The sequence below is a fragment of the Amblyomma maculatum genome, chromosome 3, assembly GCF_055883805.1.
Source record: "Amblyomma maculatum isolate TAMU_Amacu chromosome 3, ASM5588380v1, whole genome shotgun sequence".
Classification (NCBI taxonomy): Eukaryota; Metazoa; Arthropoda; class Arachnida; order Ixodida; family Ixodidae; genus Amblyomma; species Amblyomma maculatum.
This window is the reverse complement of record NC_139346.1, coordinates 49,517,384-49,539,143: the sequence shown is the minus strand read 5'-3', so window position 1 is coordinate 49,539,143 and position 21,760 is coordinate 49,517,384.

Here is a 21,760-nt window from a genome sequence, read left to right as displayed (position 1 = left end):
AACCACGAGTTAGGCGCGTTCGTTCATTTTGCCCTGCAGTCACTGCTTAAGGTAACACCAGTACTTCCTGACCGCCTATATGTACTTTGCTAAGGTTTAGGTATTATCAGCAGTCCCAGCAGTGCGTGTTTTATCGCCCTACGGTTTAGCAATGCCTTTTCCGGGTGTCGACAAACCTTTAACTTCCATTTTAAGAGTCTAGTTCGATTAATAGCCGTTTATTTTACTTCTCTTCGCAAGTAAACCAGCTCAAACTAAAAGCATTTACTGGTTAAAGCTCTGTGTGTAAAAGAGTAGAATAAAAATGTAATATCTAATTTAATAGGTTAATGTACTTCACTTTAGCTTCTCGTGTAGACATTATTCTGTTCAGATATCTCATAAGTTTGTTATAGTATCGCGCGTAAATGAGTAGAGTCTCAATATTTACTAATGGATGAGCATATCTTTGACCCTCGGTATACACACGTAATTCAGGACCGTCTTTGAGCGATTTCATATAGGCAGGGAAAAAAGAAATCCTGTGGTTTCAAAGCTATTTTCCTGTAAGGTTTGAAATAAAAGGGGAAATTCAGGTTTCCCTTGGCAAACTTAATTGAGCGTGCGTTTAGCTTGAATACTGAATTTGTTTTGTGTGTGAGTTGTAATAAAGTGTTATGTTGATATGCAGATAAGTAGATCTATAGTTCAAAACCTACTTGCCATGCGGGCTTGATCTTTAAATCAGGAATTGGGCAGATCAGGCATATACAACCAGATATGCCTTATCTGGTACTCGAAATCAGGAATTGGGCAGATATGCCTTATCTGGCCTAGATCTGTCCTAATATACCATATCTGCCCAATTCCTGATATACCTGATCTGGATTTTTTTTGTAAGTCCAGATATGGCATTTCCGCAAGGGATTCTACGCCTGCAAGAATAGCTTTCGACGTAGTTTATAAATCGGGTCGCCAACACCAAGGCGCCGACACTCTTTCTCGCTGCCCGGTTTCGAAATCAGCCTGCTGTTTTTCTTCACAATGCATTTCCACCTCTTACCTCAGCCGACCATCGCTTCCACCGATGCATATCACTGCAGTTTCTTTTGACGGCTCTGAGAACAAGCACGCTCTCCGCTCACAGCAATTAGCTGATGCCTACTGCCGGGCCATAATCGACCGCCTTATCGGCGCTTCGAGCCCACCCAACGCTAGGCTTCGTCGACAGCTTTGCAATTTCAAGCTCGCAGATGGCATACTACGCAGCTACGTGTATTATCGTGATGGAACTCGCTGGCTCCCAGTCGTACCGGGTGTGCTTCGCCCACGTATACTAGCGGCTTTCCACGATGACGCTACTGCAGGTCAACTTGGTTTTGACAAAACATTCGACCGCGTGAAAAGACGATTCTTTGGCCTGGCCTGTCTGACACCGTAGCTAAATACGTTGCTTCCTGCCACCTGTCTTAAGCGGCCGACTTCTTCCCCCACTGGCCACCTACAGCCCCTTCCCTGTCCCGCCACACCATTCGACGTAGTCGGCATCGACTTATATCGCCCCTACCTCTTTCCAATGGGGGTAACCATTGAATTATGACAGCTGTCGACCACCTTACCCGCTATGCTGAGACGGCCCCTGTACCGACTGGTTCCGCTGAAGAGGTAGCTAATTTCTTTTTACGGACAATTGTATTGCGTCATGGCGCTCCTCGGATGCTTCTAAGTGACCGCGGGATGAAATTCTTATCGACTGTCGCATCCGAAGTTCTTCGTGCGTCATCCACCCTCCATAAGACTACCACAAGCTACCATCCCCAGACTAACGGTCTGACTGAGCGATTTCATCGCACCCTATCGGATATGATATCTATGTACATCACACCGGATTATCGAAATTGGGATACTGTTCTACCATTCGTCACATATTCCCCTATAATACAGCAGTACAGCGGACTACCGGTTACACCCAATTTTCCTCGTTTTCGGCCGTCCTCTCACTACAGTCCTCGACACTTCCTTCTTCTCTACGCCCAACTACTCCTCATAATTACCAGCCCAGTTCTTATCCCGTGTGGTCCAGATGGCGCCATCTTGCCCGCCTCAACTCAGAAGCGTGCCAGCTAGACCGCAAGGGTCGCTACGATTCCAAGCAACGCGTGGTATCTTTTAGTGTCTTGGTGACGAAGTACTGCTCTATACACCTCAGTGCACCCCTGGCCTTAGTGATAAATTTCAGCGCGGCTATCACGGACCTAACAAGGTCCGAAACTTCCCCAGTAAACTACCAAGTCACACCTGTTGATCCCTCAGCCGACCGACACCACCGTGGAACTGAAATTGTTCATGTATCTCGCTTGAAGCCGTTTGTCGCCGCGGTACATCGGTTGGTTAGGAGCGGCCTGGATGGCGGCTTCCGACCCCCCGGACAGATTGTGTGAGCCCTCCACGGATATTCTTTCATTTGTACACTGTAAAAAAAATTGGTCAAAATGACGGAAAATTCTTGGCAGCTCTATTTCCAAGCATTATCCGTTATTTCAACTTATGGTGCTTTTAGTCATTTTGATGTTTACTTGTCAAACTGGAATACATTTAAGCCGTCAATATGACAATTGACCATCATTTATAAATGACTGCGCATTTCTTCATTTCGATACAATGTACTTAAGTTGTAAATATGACAGTTGATCGTCATTCTCAAATGACGGTTCATTTCATTATTTGGTATAATACACCTATGCCGTCAGTATGATGGCTGGCTGTCGTTTCCACATGATGGTGTTGTTAATCATTTTGACGTACTGCTTGTGAACCAGGAATACAACGGAGTCATCAATGTGCCATTGCACAATGTGCCGTCATATTGACGGTTGCTGTGTCAGTTTGAAATACATTTAAAGCATCAATATGACAACTTGACATGTTTTCACTTTACGGTCCAATGACATTAAGCACTTTTTTGTACAGTACAGCATCAGTTCAACATTTTTTATCGTTCAACATAAAGCATATTTAAGCCATCAATATAACAGTATAAGAATTCATCAATATCATTTCAGCTTTTTGAATCTGAAACACATTCATTTAGAATTTACTATAGCCTCGGTTGTAAGAAGCTGAGCAAAATTTAAGTTACACTTTGTGCCGCTCTGAAATCCAGCCTCAAGAGCAAAGTTCAACTGCTTCTCTGTCATTTGGATCTGTTCCTTTTTATTCTTAACCAAGGACTTCCACTGCTGCTGCTGTCAAGCTGCAGACTGACTCGCAGAATATCTTTAAAGAAGTCACAAAAATTAGCACTTCAAAAAACATTTATTGTTATAAATGCGCTAAAATGTAATGTAAAAATGCACTTTGAACTTGCAGCTTGTTGCTCGCAGATTGTTCCCAAAATCATGCATGGTGTATCTAGAAAGCAGAATATGACGTATACTCATATTAGATACATGATCATATTAAGGGTATTTAAATAAAACGATATGGGACCACAAGAAAAGCATCGAACATATGCTGAAACTAACTTCGGATATAAAAAATACAAACATTCAAAACGTGGGCAACTTCTGTTACCATCATCGCATACCAGTGATTTCTATAAAATGAGACAACAGAAATCTGTCCAACTCGTATTTATGAACTTTGAGTCATTTTGTCCAGACTCTTCCCTGATTCTGCGAGAGGTTGTGATTTTGTCAAGCTAGCCCGACTGAGTCGGACACGACTGAACGCCTGAACTGAACTGAGCCCGACATTCCAGTTTCCAAGTCCACTTATCCCAGCTGTTATTTCCCAAAGCCTTAGAAAATAAACAATTTGAACAAAGATGAACCCCATAGATGTACTCACCTATGGGGCTGGAACGTGGAGGCTAACCAAGAGAGTTCTACTTAAGTTGAGGACAACCCAGAGGGCTATGGAACGAAAAATGGTAGGGGTAACATTAAGAGATAGGAAACGTGCAGAGTGGGTCAGAGAAATAACTCGAGTTACTGACATTCTAGTGAAAATTAAGAAGAAGAAATGGGCATGGGCAGGACATGTAGTGCGAAGAGAGGATAACCGATGGTCGCTGAGGGTAACAAACTGGATTCCAAGGGAAGGAAAGCGTAGCAGGGGGCGGCAGAAAGTTAGGTGGACGGATGAGGTTAAGCAGTTCGCAGGGGTCAAGTGGATGCAGCTAGCACAGAACCGGGTTAAGTGGAGAAATATGGGAGAGGCCTTCGCCCTGCAGTGGGTATAATCAGGCTGATGATGATGATGATGATGATGATGAACCACAAAAGTTGAGATGATAGTAAAATTCTTTATAGTACCGTAGTTCAGGTAAACATTTTACACTGTCAGAAGGAATGGCTTCATTTTCTCACTTCATTACCATTTCATCTCTAAACCATTGAGATTATATTCATGCAATTACTTTTATGTTTCCCATGTGAAGGCAACTATATTGGTCAATTTTCTTCCTTTGCCTGATTCTTTCAGTTAAAGAACACAAACGCTTAAAATTACTCAAGGTCAAACTTTCACTTATGGCGCAGTTCATATGCTGCAAATTAGGCACTGTCTTAGTTGAGTGCATCCGTACCATCTCACTCAACTGGCCAGCTCCGAGAAACAAATTGTCCCTCTCGCAAGGCACATTTGCTACCGCCACAAGACCGACAACAAACTTTTCAGATTCACTAAGGCCGCAGGAAGGTTAAAAAATCAAATTTTGTACAATAAAAACGTCACTTTACATAAACTTCCAATTTCCAACATGGTGGAGCAAGAGATTCGCAGTTTTGTTTCTGTTCTGATGCTTGACTGTCTCAGCACATTGTTTACATAGACGACAAGCAGTAATCGATGGCAATGGCTGTAGTGGTTCTGCAAGCCTAAGGCAAACATGGGCTTAGACGAAGTTTAGACTCAAAATAAACCTGCCACTGTGAGTTCACTCAAGGGTAGATGCTTGGGCTTGTTGGTTCATGGTATAAAAGGAAAGAAGCATAGCAGAAAAAGACATAAACACACGGTCAAGACACACAGTGCGAACTTCCAGCAAATGTTTATTTTAGTAAAGAAAGGTTTTTATACCTTCATATTACAGTGGACCATCAGGCATGCACTTGCAAAGCATATCTGACAGATAAACGAGTTCTCTTGACAAAGTGCGACGAAAGGGCGGCTTGCATAATTTCTTTGAAAAGGGACAATCACTGGGCTTCAATTATTTTACGTGTTAACCTGTTTTTATGCACTTTTAAAACCACAGGCTTTCTGAGATGGGAAATGCATTCACACACATGGCAGTGAGTCGACAAACTTTTCCCGCAAATTCTTTTCTACGTCCAGCCCATGGTCCCGATGCTTATCATTCAGGCATCTGCCCATTTCTCCTACATATTGTTTGCCACATGGGAGAGGAATTTGGTAGGGACCATTCTCGGAGCAATAAACAAATTTTTCCCCAAGCTTCCTTGTGCAGCAGCCAACCGATTGAGCTCTGAAAAGGTATTTGTGCACAGACAACTCAACTTGTTAAGAGCCGAAAAACCCGCTCTGCTGCTAGATCACTGCGCTATTCGGCTTTTGAGCGCGGTTCGGCTTTTGAGCCAAGCAACCCAGTAGAAGAGTTCTATTTTTCGGCTCCTTATAAGTTCAGTCATCTGTGCACGAAAACGTTTTCAAAACTCAATAAGGCAGTTAGCTGCACAATGAAGCCTGAAGAAAAATCCATTTATTGCACTGAAAATGTTGTCTATCCAATTTATCTCTCCTATGGTCTGTGGCAAACAATATGTAGCACAAGTAGGCAGATGCTTGAGTGATAAGCTTTGGGAACATGGGCTGGGCGTCAAGAGCATGTGCGGGAAAGGTTTATCGACCCAATTCCATGTGTATGAATGCATTCCCCATCTCAGAAAACGTGTGATTTTAAAAGTGCATAAAAACAGGTTAGCACGTGAAATAATTGAAGCCCAGTGGATCGTCCCTTTCGAAAGAAAACTATGCAAGCAACCCTTCGGTCGCACTGTTGTCAAGGGATCTTGTGTATTTGTCAGATACGCTTTAGTAGTGCATGCCTGATGGTCCACTGTGATATGAAGGTATGAAAACATTTCTTTACTAAAATAAACACTTGTTGCACTGCATGTCTCTCCTACTTGTGTCCATGTCTTTTTGCGCTACATATTTTTTATTTGAGCTTACTGAACGACCACATTTTGTGGGACACTTCCCTGCATAGTCTTGTAGTTCATGTGGCTAACCACTTTCAAAACATGGCAGTTATAGCTGCGAAAAGCCACCACTGCTACTGCATTGCACTGCAGAAATGTGTGCGAAGGCACTCACAATTCTGAATCATTTCTTGAACATTTCCAAGAATGTGTGCAAAAGCAGAACACTAGATTCAATGGAAAAAAATTGTGCTTGGCGCATGGTTTTGAATAATATTCAGAGCGTTCATTAGGCAAAAGTACTGTGATGCTGTATGTTCTTGGCAGTTCTTGTCAGTTTCACAGGGTTATTCAAAAATTCTAAGCATTTACCTCATTTCTTAATGATGAATTAATCAAGATTGTTGTATTTGTGAAGAAAGCAAGCACATGTGAGCTCTGCGAACTTTGAGCAGTGCAAGCTTTGGCAGTGGGCGATATCTCAGAACAGTAAGAGCTTGCAGTCATTCGTATGTACTGAATGAACCCACTGATGATAATAGACTTGCTTTTATTAGGCTCCTTTCTGGTATTAAATTTTCTGTCTGATCACATTTTCGGCCCCCTTGAATTCTGAATTATTGACTTTCCACTCTGCATATTATATAGTGGTTCGGCTCTTTGCAGCAGCACAGCGGCGAATATAAAAGGTGTGAAAAACTTAGAACATTGGTTCTATGACTATTGCTGTGCTTCCATGGAAATGTCGAAATAATCGAGAGTCGGAAAACTTACAGGTCAGAAATTTCGCTTTTGACTGCTACATAGTAGGTCGTTTTGCACAATGCCTGCTTCAAATCTCAGCAACTACAGATATTCAAATTTTTGGAGTTGCAAGACATAATCACAGTAAAGGGTTTTTTGACATTTACTTTAACTACCACAGCAACTACCAGCTGCCGCCGAATATTTCCTCGCCTTATTCTCAGACGAATTTATAATACAAATGAATTCAATCTTAATGCACTACACAATTTGCAACTTAGCCTTTCATGTCTAATTGTGCATCAATCAAGTCACACTGAACAACACATTCTTTAAAAAAGCCTTTCATGTAGGAATGAGGTTCCTTGACTAAGAGGAGTGAAGGAAATCCTAATGCATTGTGTAGATGTGCATTACCTCGAGCCACTGCTGTAAGCTATCACACTAGCACAAGCCACATAACAGTGACGGTGATCAATTCAAAGGTCAACTCACCAGTGTAAAAACACCCGTAGCAAGCTCAACGACCTCGGTGAAATACCGCTGGCTGGCCCTTTTCTCGGCCCTTGAAAGGGTTTATTTTTCCAAAGTACCTGCAAAATATGAATAGTAAAATAAATTAAGATTGATTTAGTGAGCGACGCTGCTAACAATGGTTCATTAAAAAGCAGAGAGGTGGGAGAAGCAAGAAAGTAAAGATATGCATGGAGTAGTTCCAGCATATACCCAATAATTTGTCTAAAAATGGCAAGGCCAGTGATGGTATGAAGCAGCACTGGACGAGGATAAAGAGGGTACGCCTCAGTTCGCAAGTCGAGCCAATGTTTCGATAAATAGAATTGTCTTCGTCTGGCATGACATGGAGATATGAAACGGGAATGAGTTTTGAGTATGCCAAGAATTTTTTTCCTTGCCTCCTCTTTTCTAATTACTTTGCTTCGTTAGTGTCGCAAAAATGAAATAATTGTTAAACCTAGCTTGCCATTATTTTGCAGGTATATCATGGGCACACCTTCCATATATTCTTATAAACTGAGGCAAATTCCCATATTTTTTTTTCACCTTTCCCACAACTTTTTAGTAGCCTGTATCTATGCGTAATCGAACATTAAACACTATAATGCTAAACAAAAATATTGATTTATTTATACCATGCATTACTTTTGATTAGGATAGCACATGTTACCTCAAATATCTTCATCACCGGCCTTGGTAGAACGAGAGGAAGAAGATGGTTTACACGGTATGATGGAGCACTGAACAAGGGTAAAGGGGGTACGCCTCAGTTCGCAGGTAGAGCCAACGTTTCGACAAGTGGACTTGTCTTCGTCGGGGCTTAGACGAAGACAAGTCCACATTTAGAAACGTTGGCTCTGCCTGCGAACTAAGTTCTGCCCCTTTAACCCTTGTTCTTAGATGAAGACAAGTCCACTTTACCTTTGTTCAGTGCATCATACTGTGTAAACCCTCTTTCTCTCGTTCTACCAAGGCCAGTAATAGAGATATTTGAGGTAACATGTGCTATCCTAATCAAAAGTAATGCGTGGTATAAATAAATCAATATTTTTGTTGAGCAGCATAGTGTTTAATGTTTGATTATGCATAGATACAGGCTACTAAAAAGTCGTGGGAAAGGTGAAAAAACAATTATGGGAATTTGCTTCAGTTTATAACAATATATGGAAGATGTGCCCATGATATACCTGCAAAATAATGGCAAGCTAGGTTTAACAATTACTTCATTTTTGCAGCACTAATGAAGCAAGAGTAATTAGAAAGGAGGGGGCAAGGAAAATCATTCTTGACATAAATCATATATAATATGACCCATATATTTTGGCATATAGTTGTCTAGAATGCCTTGAATGTTTATAGTGCATAATTTTCCTTGAGGCTGAGTATGCTGAAGTGGTGAAGAGAAACATGTTTGGGACATCCTGATGGCAGACATGTTCACACTTTTAATATGCTCAACTATACAGAATCATTTCCTGCTATACAGGCTTCAAGAGGAAAAGAGGGTAATCTTCAATAGTAGTAGGTTGCAGTTAGGGCAAAAGACTTAACTTACTTCAAGATGCCGATAAATAAATCGAAGCAGCCCCTACATATGACGATGAGCGACAGCACTGAAACAACATTTTCACATTATTACCATGAAAGCCTTAAATATCAGCCCAAAACACAGGACGCGAACTCAAAACCTTCAGGTAGTTACGTGGACATCACCTAGAGTTCAGTAAAGGAGGCCATTAGATCTCATTAACAAATCGGTTGCTTCCTGTTCAACAAAGTAAATAGAATGTACTATCAAGCTCAATACGAGTTGCAACGCATCACGAGTGAATCAATTCTGGCATCCATGCAACAATAAATTAGTGAGCATTTAGGGAGAGCATGCAAGTTGTAAAAATAACAAATGAACTCAGTTATGCATTTCTTCAATTGAATGAATAAATTGTGAGCAAGGCTATAGTCAGTGTGTAGCAATAACATAGCTCCTACTGCATCTTGTGCGTTGTAGTGCATATTAAGTGCGACAGTACATTTTCAGAAATTTTTATGCAAGTCAGAAATGTATTAAGCACATGATGTAAAATGCATTACCAATCTGCATATATTTACTAGTGTAAATTATTTAAGACTGTCATCTTGCCATGCTAAATACCTGCTAAGTAATTTTTTTACGCATGATAGTCAGGCAAAGAATGAACCAGCAGTTGCTCTACAAGACCCTTCAGCAATTGCCATCAAACAGTTTCATGATGGCATGGTTGATCCAAGTGCAGAGTGTTTATTCAGCTTTCCTAGTCATCAAAATAAAAAATATCAATTGTGCAAGTTGTTCTATGGAACCCAATATATAAAAAGCCTCAGCAATGATTAAATTGCTCAAAAACTAGAGATGAAATTCTATTAATTTCCTAGCAACTAAAGGGCTTTATCCTTATAGTAACACTTATGTCTCAAATATGTAACCAGTACAGAAATTACAACACCTGATGAAAAGATTTTTTTCCATTATTTGAAACTCATTTACCTCTGCAAAAACACCATAGTAAGAGGGCGCCAGGTGGATCGGAGATATTGAACACGAAGAACACTCCAAGTAGTAGTGCCATTGCTTTCTCCATGCTTGCAATGCTAATGCACTCTTCATCTACTGCCAGCACAACTCGATGGATGTCCGCCATGTCTGAGCCTGCATGTGAAAACCACATTACTTCACATAAAACTTCATCACGGGTACACAAAACAATTATGATTTGCAACATACTTTGCATAAGTACACAGACAAATATCAAATTATTCTCGAAAAGAATAACATACAGGACTATTGTTTATTATATTAATATAAACTGTCCAGTTGTAAGATGAGCAAAATCTCTCAGCATGGTGCAACCCGCCTTTCTTGATTTAGAACAAGTTTTCTAGCAAGAGCACTGCTTCTACAAAATGAGGCTATCAAAGAGAAAATATAATAATATATGTACACAAAATAGACTCGATTGAATATGACTACTGACAGACTATAAGGATTACAGCTACAACTTTGCCCACCTAAATAAAAAAAAAATGTTTACAGTATCTTCTAATTCTAGAAACAAAATTATTTAAAAGTAATAGCACTGCGAACTCATACTATATTTGACTTTGTTTTGGCTCAAGAGAAGATGCCCCTGCGGCCGAAGAAAGACAAAATCTTGTTATCAAACACCTTTCTCTGCGCATGCGACCATGGTGGCGGGGCTGCCACGCAGACGGCTCCCTGGGCAAGACGCAGCAGCGGGCAGCTCTACTGTGATGTTGACTGGAGTCGTGTAACGCTTGGCACGCGGTTTTTTCCGCGCGTACGTTCGCCTACTTAAGCACAGAGAAAAGCTGGCAGAGGCTTTCAGCGAACATCGTCCCAGCAAAAAGCAAAAAGAGACAGAAGGTATTGTTATTAAACACCTTTCTCTGCGGAATGCAGGTGGTCACGCAGTAGACGAAAGAAAAGCTGGGGCAGCATGGCCGCACTGTGGCCCGCAGCGTCGAGTTATATGATAGCTCCCAAGAGCAGCGCCGAAGGACGCAAGTGTTCAGGCGGGCGCTAGACCCCGCCGCTTGAGCAAATCGACTATGAGCGTCAGAGAGACGCCATCTTCCAAATTTGCCGCGCACGCCACATAACCTGCCCTGGCGGCTAGGCGTCAAAGAGAGATAAAACGATCTTCAAACAGACGGCAGCTCGCCAGGCATTGGATGTTAATCCTTTCAATGTCTGCAGTCACCAAAAGTAGCAAAACACTCAAAAGTGATCCGTGCATTTTGATATAAAGAAAACAGCACATAAAAAAAAACAGCCAGCGTTGTCCTGTGCTTTTAATAGGCGGATGCACACGTTGAAAATATGAGCCTCGTGACATCACTCCGGTCAACACCACAATATTTCAACACGCTGCTGGGTTTCGTGCTTTTGAGCACGCGAGAGCCCTCTCTGACTGCTGCTCTTCAATCACCGAGAACAACGTACCATTTACCTTATGCACCTGTATCACGCCCAACGTGCGGTCCATGCGCGCTTTAAAAATTACTTGCACAATGCGCCGTGAGCACCCTGGCCGTGAGCCGCGCCATTATCACATATATTCAGCAACCCCATCTCCACAGCAACTCCTTCCTAATCACCTCTCATACGTAACCTTTCAATTTGTTACGTTAAGCAGCACAAACCAAACCATGGACACACTTTGCACAAATACGCGTGAAAAATTCACGTTCTCTATACAAATATATCGCGCCTACAACTTTCCCATAACGAATGCTCGCGGACAGCTTTCTGTCGTCATGTGGAGCACAATATGAGCGCACGCCGGCTGCCTTCAGATGCATGTTTCGCATAAGCTCAGCGCACGCGCTTATATCCTACACCACAAGCTCCACAAAGTCTTCAAGTAAATAAAAAACACGCAGTACACTTACCGTAATCAGGCGGACTTGGTCGGAGACTGCAGCTTCGTGTGCGGGGCCGACTCCGAACCACGCCGTCCTTTTGCAAAGTGCAATACAAAATGGCGCAACACACACAAAGGAAGAAGGAACACGAGAAGCCGAAGAAAACGGTGCAGGAGACGTCGACTTCGCACGCAGTCAACGCAGCGGCAGGCTGGGTCTCGCCCGGCGCCGAACAAAACATTGCGGTAGGCCAAGTGCGGATCACGGGTTGTGTGACGTAACCCAAACGGCGGCGAACGATCTGCGCGCATTGTGTTTGTTTTTTAGGACTCCTGGTCTCTTCACTCTCTCCCGCTATTTGACTCCTCGGCGGCAGTTTAATCTGTTGGCGTCAGCGCTCCATCAAAACTGAGTAGAGGGAGGCCGTCAAAGTGACGAATATTTTTTACAGTGATACCATGATATTCTTCTTCCTCTTGTACATACCATCATCATCATCCCGCAGGGCCGGCTCCAGCACGCGCTTGGGTTTTCTCCATCAGATTAAAAGCTGACACGGCATACCTTGCATTGCCTTCACGACCTTGCCGTCTGAACCTGGCCTTCTTTCAATGTATTTATATAGGGTAAAATGTCCCGCCGGGTTTGCCAAGTGGTTACGGTGCTCCACTACTGTTCCCAAGGACGCAGGATTGAATTCCGGCCTCTGCGGCCGCTTTTTTATGCAGGCGAAAACCAAGGCGTCCGTGTGCTGTGCGATGTCAGTGCACGTTAAAGAACCCCAGGTGGTAGAAATTTCCGGAGTCCTCCACTACGGCGTCTCTCATAGCCGGAGTCGCTTTGGAACTTTAAACCCCAGAAACCAACCAGATAAGGTAAAACAGGTGTTATGAGCCCGATACATTATTTTACAGGCCATATGTCTATAGCATCTGAAACAATACTACAACTGTCCCAGAGTTCTTTAAAAACAGATTCTACTTCTGATGTATTAGTAAGGTGGAACATTAATCTTTGCGTATTCGGCACAAAACACGAGGCCTCAGGAGAGTAATCGCTTTCACGCAATGTTTAGGAAAAAATGGCTGAAGTGATCAGCCAGCTCACTCCACACGACTTCAAGTTGCCAACAAGGACGTTCAGAACTGAGTGAGCCTGTACGTTCCCGTTTAGTAACTTTCTAAAACTTTTTCAAACTATTTTGCAGCAAATTGATATCAAACAAGCAAGGCATATTAGTCATGCTTCAATGGTTTATATCGTTATTTTAATTATAACGAAAACATGAAGTTTCTGTTCGTCGAGGCCACGGGTAAGTACGTACAAGGATTGACGAAGTTTGTGTTTTTCTAGGATATGTCTGTTTTGTGGTTATCCATGGCTGTCGGAATCGCTTGGACTTGCGTTATGTTTTTATTGAGAAGCATGCTATGTAGTTTTGCTTTAAATGCTCTATAGCTTATTATATGATTAGTATCGACAATTGTAATATTTTTGTCCGGTTTGTCTGAATTATTGCATTTTGGAAGTTTCCAAAGTTTCTGGTGTAATTTTCTTGTAAGCAACCTCATGGAAGTTTTGTTTCATCTTATTTTGAGGCTTTATCATTAGTAAAATCGGCATGTTATCATTTATGCCAGAAGTAATGAAGCACAACGTCCTGTTCACAAAAGGTGAATTTGTAACGAACTGTCTAGTTCTGACTGTGATGAAAGCGTGACTCTTGTGGGCATGGCCATAATATTTTGTAAACGATTGCACTGTAAATTAGGAAACAATTTGCGGTGGTATCTGGAAGCTTCAAAATGTCTGTGTTCAAATCAGCGCCTACTGTTAGTAAGTCAGTACACTTTTTGTAATAGACACGCCAGCGATTAAATACGGTAAAGCAGAAATATTGCTATTTGTGGTCCATGAATAACTGATAATATATTAGGATGTTTTATTGCAAATACTTGCATAGTTGTTAGAAACGCCTTTATATTCCGGAATCATTTCAAAACCAGGCAGACTGATCTGATTGGACGCACTACCAGCACTGTTAGTTCCCCGATGCAGAAAAATGGCTGTTCTATTTCTACTTATGAGCCTTTAATATAGAGTGCGTATCCAGACGAAGTTAGAATTCTTGACCTCTCAATGTTTTTTTTTTGCCGCGAAAGTATAAAAGGTCATCAGCCATTACATATTTTTGCCCTACTTTTCCGTCAGTATTGAAAAAATATACATATTAGGCAGAAAATATTATACTCACATTCCGTTCCATCTGCTGTGTAGGTTTTAGTAATACCAGCTATGACTTCTGAAAAGCAGTTCACAATTAAAGTATTTCAGTAATGATACTGGCAATGACAAGAAATTAATATATAACTCTTGAAGTTATCTTTATTTGTGTGTTCTTCTGCCAGCTACAGGTGGCTTTAAAAACATGCTCTACCAAGTGGAGTGCAACTTCGGAGCTGGCCTCATTGCATGCGAATGATAATAAAGATTTATCAATTAAAGCAGGGAGGTGCGAATGATAGTGACTTAGTTAACGATAGATGCCGTATAAATGTGGGCGATACTGAGCAATTCTATTTGCTGAAAAAGCAGCGTATACAAAGAGCAAAAAAAACGCGGCTATTGAACAGCTTGTGTTTGAGGCGCTTTCGTCGCTGTATCGTCTATTTCTAAGGTGATGCTTCAGCGTCCTACTGATTCAACTTAAGCAACTATGAACAACCTGCAAACCTGTTCAACTAAATTTAAGCCATGCTTACCCCTCATCATTTTTTCTCAGACAAATTAAACCTCATTATCCTTTTTTACAATCTGTAATCATGTGCTTAAATGTTTCTCGAATACGCTTCCATTACGAATGCACGGTTCGCATTAAGAAGTACACCGCTGTCTCTATTATTAGCTTCTTTATTCCTCCTAGATCCCACTAACCTTGATAAATGTTTTTTCTTTTGTTAATAAGCGATCACGTCCCAAAGCGACTCAGGCTATGGGAAACGCCGTATTGAAGGGCTTCTTCCATATGGGGTTTAGTGTGCACCATACACGCGCGCTTAGGATTTGGTCCCACTGAAATCCGCCAGATGATTGAACGTTATTGGCATATTCTTCTTTTCCAAGATTTTTTGTATTGCACGATATTACTGGCCTTCATATTCGCTGAAATAGACCACCTCTTCCCAGCTTCAGTAAAATGTAGAAGTTCAAAATGCTTTCTAAATTGGGCGTTGCACGAGAAAGTCATGTAATTTGAGAACAACAAAATACATTAATGAAAATAGTAGGCCAAACGATGCAGATACGCAGGACAAATAAGACATTTCTGAACGCTTTGTTTCCGCCATTCCGTTTCCGCCATGTGAACATGCAATTTTTGTTGCGTGTAGATGGGAGCAAAATTCGGCATACAACAGTAGAAGAGCCACATCCTACTTCGAATCCATGTGCATGAATGTACAGACAGCGTAGCTTAAAGCATGAACGTGCCAAGGACATACTCGTCTACTTTCAGAGCACAATGCTCGGCTGCGGTCATAAGGTGCAAGATGAGCAAGTACGCGAAGTTTAGGCGGTTTCCATTAACAGCCAAACGGTAACGAGGACACTGAAAATTGCTTACTTGGTTTAAAAGTACAATCAATCACCGTTTATTGCACCACTATTCTAATTTATATGAGCAGTAAGCTGTTCCTAAATAACCATTCACCCTAATCCTTAACAATTCACCACAATCAACGCTCACTTTGTTGTAACCAAATCCCCCTTATTAAAACGTAAATTACAATATGGTTTTCAAACGTGTAGTATCTGTGATTGTATATTACTTTGAAAACAAGTGCCTGAAGTTCTTGTTAATTGTAATGTCATGGCAATTTAGGATAGCATTATACTGTAATTATTTCTTTTGCACGCCTTCAAAATCGATTTTGTTTACTTGGGCGTGCTGATAACAGACAGCAAAGTACCCTGGCATTTTAAATTCCTTTCATGTTTAAGCGCACAAGACGATTTCATCTCCATTCAAATATGTTGGGCACCTTTCATGATGATACATGTGAGTCACGATATAAATAGTTTCATAAATTACTTCTTAAAGACTCTCATTCAGGTCGCAAAAAATTAAACGGTAGTTATTACGAGTAATGATTATCTTTAGGACTTCCTGTTTCGAATTTGGTTTCCAAAAATAACGTAAATTCAGGAATAGTAAATTATGTCTGAGATTTATCCTTGCTAATTGTATTAATGGCCTCTTTGGTAAGATATGCCAGCATCTGATTAAACTCTTGTTTGTAAGTTTTTTTTTCAATATAGTGAAAGTCTTATTGATACGTCTTGCCGGATGTAACCAAACTTCATACCATGTATTTGTTATGATTATATTTAGATAGATTAGCTTGTCGTTGACACAGTCTTTTTAAGGAAGATGAAATTAAACGCATACTTATGCTCCATCATTACGTGTACGACGGAAGAGCGTTTGCCATTCACTGATGATGGATCTCACTTTGAATTGTTAAATTTTTCCGTAATTCTACTTTCGTAAAGGCTTTGTATTTTGTGTACACCAATTCATAAAATCCGCAAGCAATGGCGTATTATTGTAAGCAGCTTTGCGTCGTTGGGCGCATTTTACATTTTTGTTCAAAAGCATCAATTATTCCATATATCAAATACACTCTCTAAAGTTCTTAGCTAGCATTATAAATCATTATCTTGGCATATTGAGCATAGCCCCACATTTCGGCCACTTTTACTCAATTATTCATTTTTTTCAATTATTGATCAATTGCGCGCTCTAAATTTCCTTGCCATCAAATAACAGCGGATGTCCATTTTGAGCATTATGACAATTTTGACAGTTTGAAACCACTTTTCGATTATTTATGTTTTCTTTCCATAATTATTCAGTTATCATTACTATAATAGTTCAAATAGCCTATCAACGCCCCCCCCCCCCCCACCATCACACAAAACATCAAATCAAATATTAATCACCAGAACCACAAAGTAACATAATGTGGCTCTACAGTAGAATCTATTGCATAAGCCGCCGCCTAAACCAACTTAAGCTCTTCAATTTTAAGCTCTCCAGTGGCTAAGAGACACAGCTACTGAGCTGGAGTAGCCGAGTTGCAATTCTCCTGCGTGGGCTTCATTTCCATGGAAGTTAAATGCACAGAAATGCGGCTCGCTGCTCTCTACCGAAATGGGAAGCCTTATGCGTTTGACGGACACGCATCGGCAGAAGACCGCCATCGCGCGTGCTACGGATGTACAGCAGCGATATGGACTGTCACGCATCTAGTCCAGTGAAGCCGTGCCTGGCCCGGGCTTGCGGCCCACAATAGTGGACTTGCTTTCTCTCTCTCTCTCTGTCGCTGTATGATGTCAGTGCATGCCAAATATTTCCATGAGGTCGAAAATATTCTCAAGCCCTGCACTATGCCACCTACTTTATCTCTCATTCCCAGCAGCTCCCTTCCATTACGGCGTGATTATTGTGTCCATAGATAAGTCGGTATGTACTGAGTCTTAACTTTCATGCAAGCAAATTTACCATTAATTTTAATTGAGACACCTAATCGTTACCAATATTGGCATCTAGTGAAAGCTTTAACGCGTTACGCATGCTGGCTCAGCTTGTGTTTTTGGACCAAGTGTGAACATTTGCTGCTCCTGTATGAGGAATATTTTATAGTGGGCACATTTTACAGCAAATATTTTTTTAGGCTGATGGGCTGTGGAAAATGCAACAGGAAATATTCGCACAAATTTGCACTATCCCTCCACTTCGAACCACTATCCTTCGTATCCAAGGCCAAGTGTGCAAACCACAAGGCCAAACTGGGTTTGGGGAAACCGATCTTAATTTCCTTGTCTAGCGTTAGAACATTAGTAGCAATCAGGACACGATGTCTTCGGTGGCGATAATAATGAGCACAGCAGCGACGGCAATGACTGTGCATTGTATTGATAAAGATGCCAGTAGTGATAGTTATTGTGGACATGATAATATATGGATGACAATGCCAACGTAGATACTGAAAATAGCCCTGTAATGAGGACTTCGTCTTTTCCGCTCTGAAGGAGGCTTAAGAGCACTCACGTAATATTTACCCCACAAATTGTAGTTAGCTTACCTTTTAAGGTACCGGAATATAGAACATTGCCTGACATGGACAGAACGAACTCCTTTAACCTATTACCAACGTGTCCGTGAGGATTACAGTCGAGATCGAAATTCTTAGAAAGCTGCATTCCTATGTCAAGTAAATCTTAAAGGGAAATTCCGAAGTGTTTTCCAATTGGGGAATTTTGTGTGCTTGTATGACATGTGGTCGCATGGCGCGTGAATAGCATGTCACGTGCCAGCAGCCACCTACCTCGGAGCGCCACGCTCGTGATGTTTCGCTCGCAATTGCTCGTACGTAAACGCCAGAACTTCTCGATAGCAGCGCGTTTAACGCTATAATAATGAATGTGTTTTAATTTGAAGTTTGCAGCTAGCCTTCTTTAGAAGCAATATCTGTTGCATGCTATTATTGGGGAGTAAAATGTCCCTGTGTTTACTCCTAGGCTATATGTGGAAAACAAAACGCAACCTTAATAGAAATTGTTTTGCGATATCATTCGAAGAAGCGTTAAATTATCAAGACATTCAGTAATCTGAACGTTGGAAATGTCCTCTTTACCTAAGGAATGCATTTCTCAACATCTTCATTTATTATTGGAAATCATTAGCAGGGGAGTTTTTCAAACCATCATGCCACGACAGTGAAAACATGCTGCATGCTTTGTTGTCGAAGAATGCGCTCTGCTATTTTAGGAGCAGTGAAGTCTCCCTTTTCAGTAATATAATTTATTTCGCAGCGTTTATGATCAAAACTTCTTTGCTTTTGTTTCTAGCCCATATGTGAAAAACCAATCTTAGTAGAAATTTATTGTCCTATAGCATAAGACGGCAGGCCAAACAGCCACCAAAGTGGCTACCTTGTGGTAGAACACCTGCCTCGCATTCGAGAGGTATTAAGTTTGATCCCCCAAAGCATTTCAATGGGCACCATATTCTCCTTGTTTTGGTGGCGGCTCTTTGTAGGGTGAAATACTTAGCCGAACAATCATCGAACAAAACTGAACCATAAATGGGCTTCTGCCACACTTATGGTTCTCTCATGGCTGTACCCGTCATTACCCCTCAGCACAAACTCACTGCCGAATGCAAAAAAAGAGAGGACCGTTTTTTAACTGTTAGCTTTTACTTCTTGTGTGCGAGCAAATTCTATTTCAGACCTGCATTCCGTTAAAGAGCAAGGAGTGTTTTGCATTGTGTTCTTTCTAACTAGCCTTTGTCACCACTCGCTTTCGAGATATGATCGTCTTTACTACAGTCAGCGAACGTGGAAGCTGCACTGCAATTACTTCACCGAAGAAAAAGAACAGATTCTGCCGACGCATGGTTTAGACACAACTGGTGGGTCGTAACTTGGCTCAAGGCGGTCAGCGTGCAGTATTTCCTGCCCACGACGACGCATATCCTGCGCCAGCGTAAGCGGGTCAATAATAAAGTTCTCGGGAGGTGTCTGGCAAAATACCAGGATAAGGACCGTACTATTTCGGAACTAATTTGGTAGAGATGCTGGAGGCCGTAGCAAAACCTGAAAGCCAAACAAGGGAGTCTGTGTCATAGTATAGAGCTGGACATATGGCTGTGCGAAGTAACATTTGGTGAGTATAGTTGTGCGCTGTTACCGGGCAAGATGGCGAGATTTGTCTCCATATTCAACTGATGAGATATTGTAGATCCGGAGGTATCGGGGCGACGAAGTACCCCAGACGTAGTAGAAGAGGGATCACGGCCCTAGAGAAGGAAAAGGGGGAACCCAGTCGTACTTTGTGTGGCAGTATTGTAAGTGTACGTAAAGAACGGGAGAAGCCGGTTCCAGGTGAAGTGGTCAGAGGTGACATGCAAGGCTGGCATATCAATCACGATGCAACAAATGGATTTTGTCATGCAATTTATTTCCGAGTGGTAAGCCGATGTTGAACGGGCAAAAATGCGGCATTGCGGATGAGTGCTTCGACGGTCTTGGAATAAACAACATGGTCATGGTCACTAAGCACTTCTTTAGGCGAACGGTGGTGCAGATAGAAACGGTGAAGGACAAAAGACGCAACATCTTGCGCCGAGACAGAAAGTACTGAAGTTCAAAAGCGTAGTTTCTCGAGCTTGTTGGTGCATGAACATAACGATAATATAGCGCAAATTATCGTGTGTATTGTCTGTTTTGCGCTACAATACCGCAATGTACTGAAAATGTTCATACGCAGCGAGTAATGCTGCCGGCTACCATAATGACCCAATGGTCACCAGAGGGAGTTACTTGCTGTGGCTCTAAGAATCAATTCCTACAGGGTCGAATAACCCAATGGGAGAGGGCAAGGGCTGCTTCGGAACTGTGGATTGTCGTGGACGGTTTTTGCGACTGTGGCATTCCTGGCATGCGCTAACGTACTGATGGACGAAGCGATAATATCCCGCCAGTAATACCAGAGTCGAAGACGAATGAAAGTCTTCACTCCGACGTAGGCCCGAACGGGGGTGCCGGTGAATACCAAGGGGGCAATTGCGTCCGCTCGGAAGGTAATTGCGGCGTAAACGCGTGCCCTCGCAGATGGCAAATTCCAGGTATAGCTTTGAAGAATTCCAGAGACGAGGCGCAGAGAAGTTGTAGATAGAAAGGCCTCCAGGCGACAAAAGCTGCCTTATGACAGCTTGAAAAATGCCTGGAGGCCCATGCAAGGGAGCCGTTGTCACAGTATAAATATCAGTGTAAGTTCACAATTTCGAACAAAATCATAAGAAAAGCACCAGACATAACATACCAACAAAGCATTCATCATAGATCAGATTTCCAAGACATTAATCGTGTTGTATTTGAAAATAAAAAGAGAAAACATGATAGCTCTCAACGCGAGTTTCATCGGTGAGAATGAAAATGCAAACATAATTGTGCATGTGTTAGTTTAATGGGCTATAATATATCGTCACAATTCCTTTTTATTGAAATTCTTAAAGTATAATTCTTTATTTGCATAGTTATTCACAATGACTTGAAGAAGGTATTTCAGGGATTGACAGAAATAATGAATACGTCTGTAAGGTACAAGCCACTTATCGCCGCTGCTTGTGCGCGCGTTGATTTTCTGGATACCGACATTTCCAAAACTCTTTAAAACGTTTGTAGACCGCTCTTTGAAGACAATACAGTATGCATTAATCGAAATTATAGATAATCGCTTGCTTTTATTATTTTCTACTTGTGAAAACGTTCTGTCGGATCTTAGTATGGTAGATTAGCAATATTACAAACAGCTCTTTTTTTTGCACAAAGAAAATTGCACTAGTGTTACTGGCTGTTCTTGTGCCCCAGACAAGCATGCAATAATGTAATTGTGATGTGAAACTGCGTCTTAAATCGTAACTTTTCTAGTTTCGGGAAAATAATGCCTCCATCTGGAAAGTAATCCCGCAGCTGCTGAAAGTGATTTGAGCAGTGAATCAATGTGGCGCATCTTTGTCATATCATCCGAAAATGCAACTCCTAGGATCCCATGTTCGTCTGCATAATTAACAGCTGCAGTACGCAGTGCTAAATGTTAGTATATAGCAACCTGTTTGCTTCTTAGTTTAAAGATTATGGCCTTACAATTTTTTGTAATTTTCTGTTGACCATTCATATTAGACCAATTGATTAGCTGTCTTAGCTCAGTGCCCGCCTTTGCAGCTACCTCTTCTATGTCAAGACCAGAAACAAACTTGCGGGTATCATCGGCATAAAGAGCATAACAAGCATCAGCATTGGGTGGAGTAATATCATTTACGTATACATTGAAAAGCAATGTCCGCAAAAAACTGCCTTGCGGCA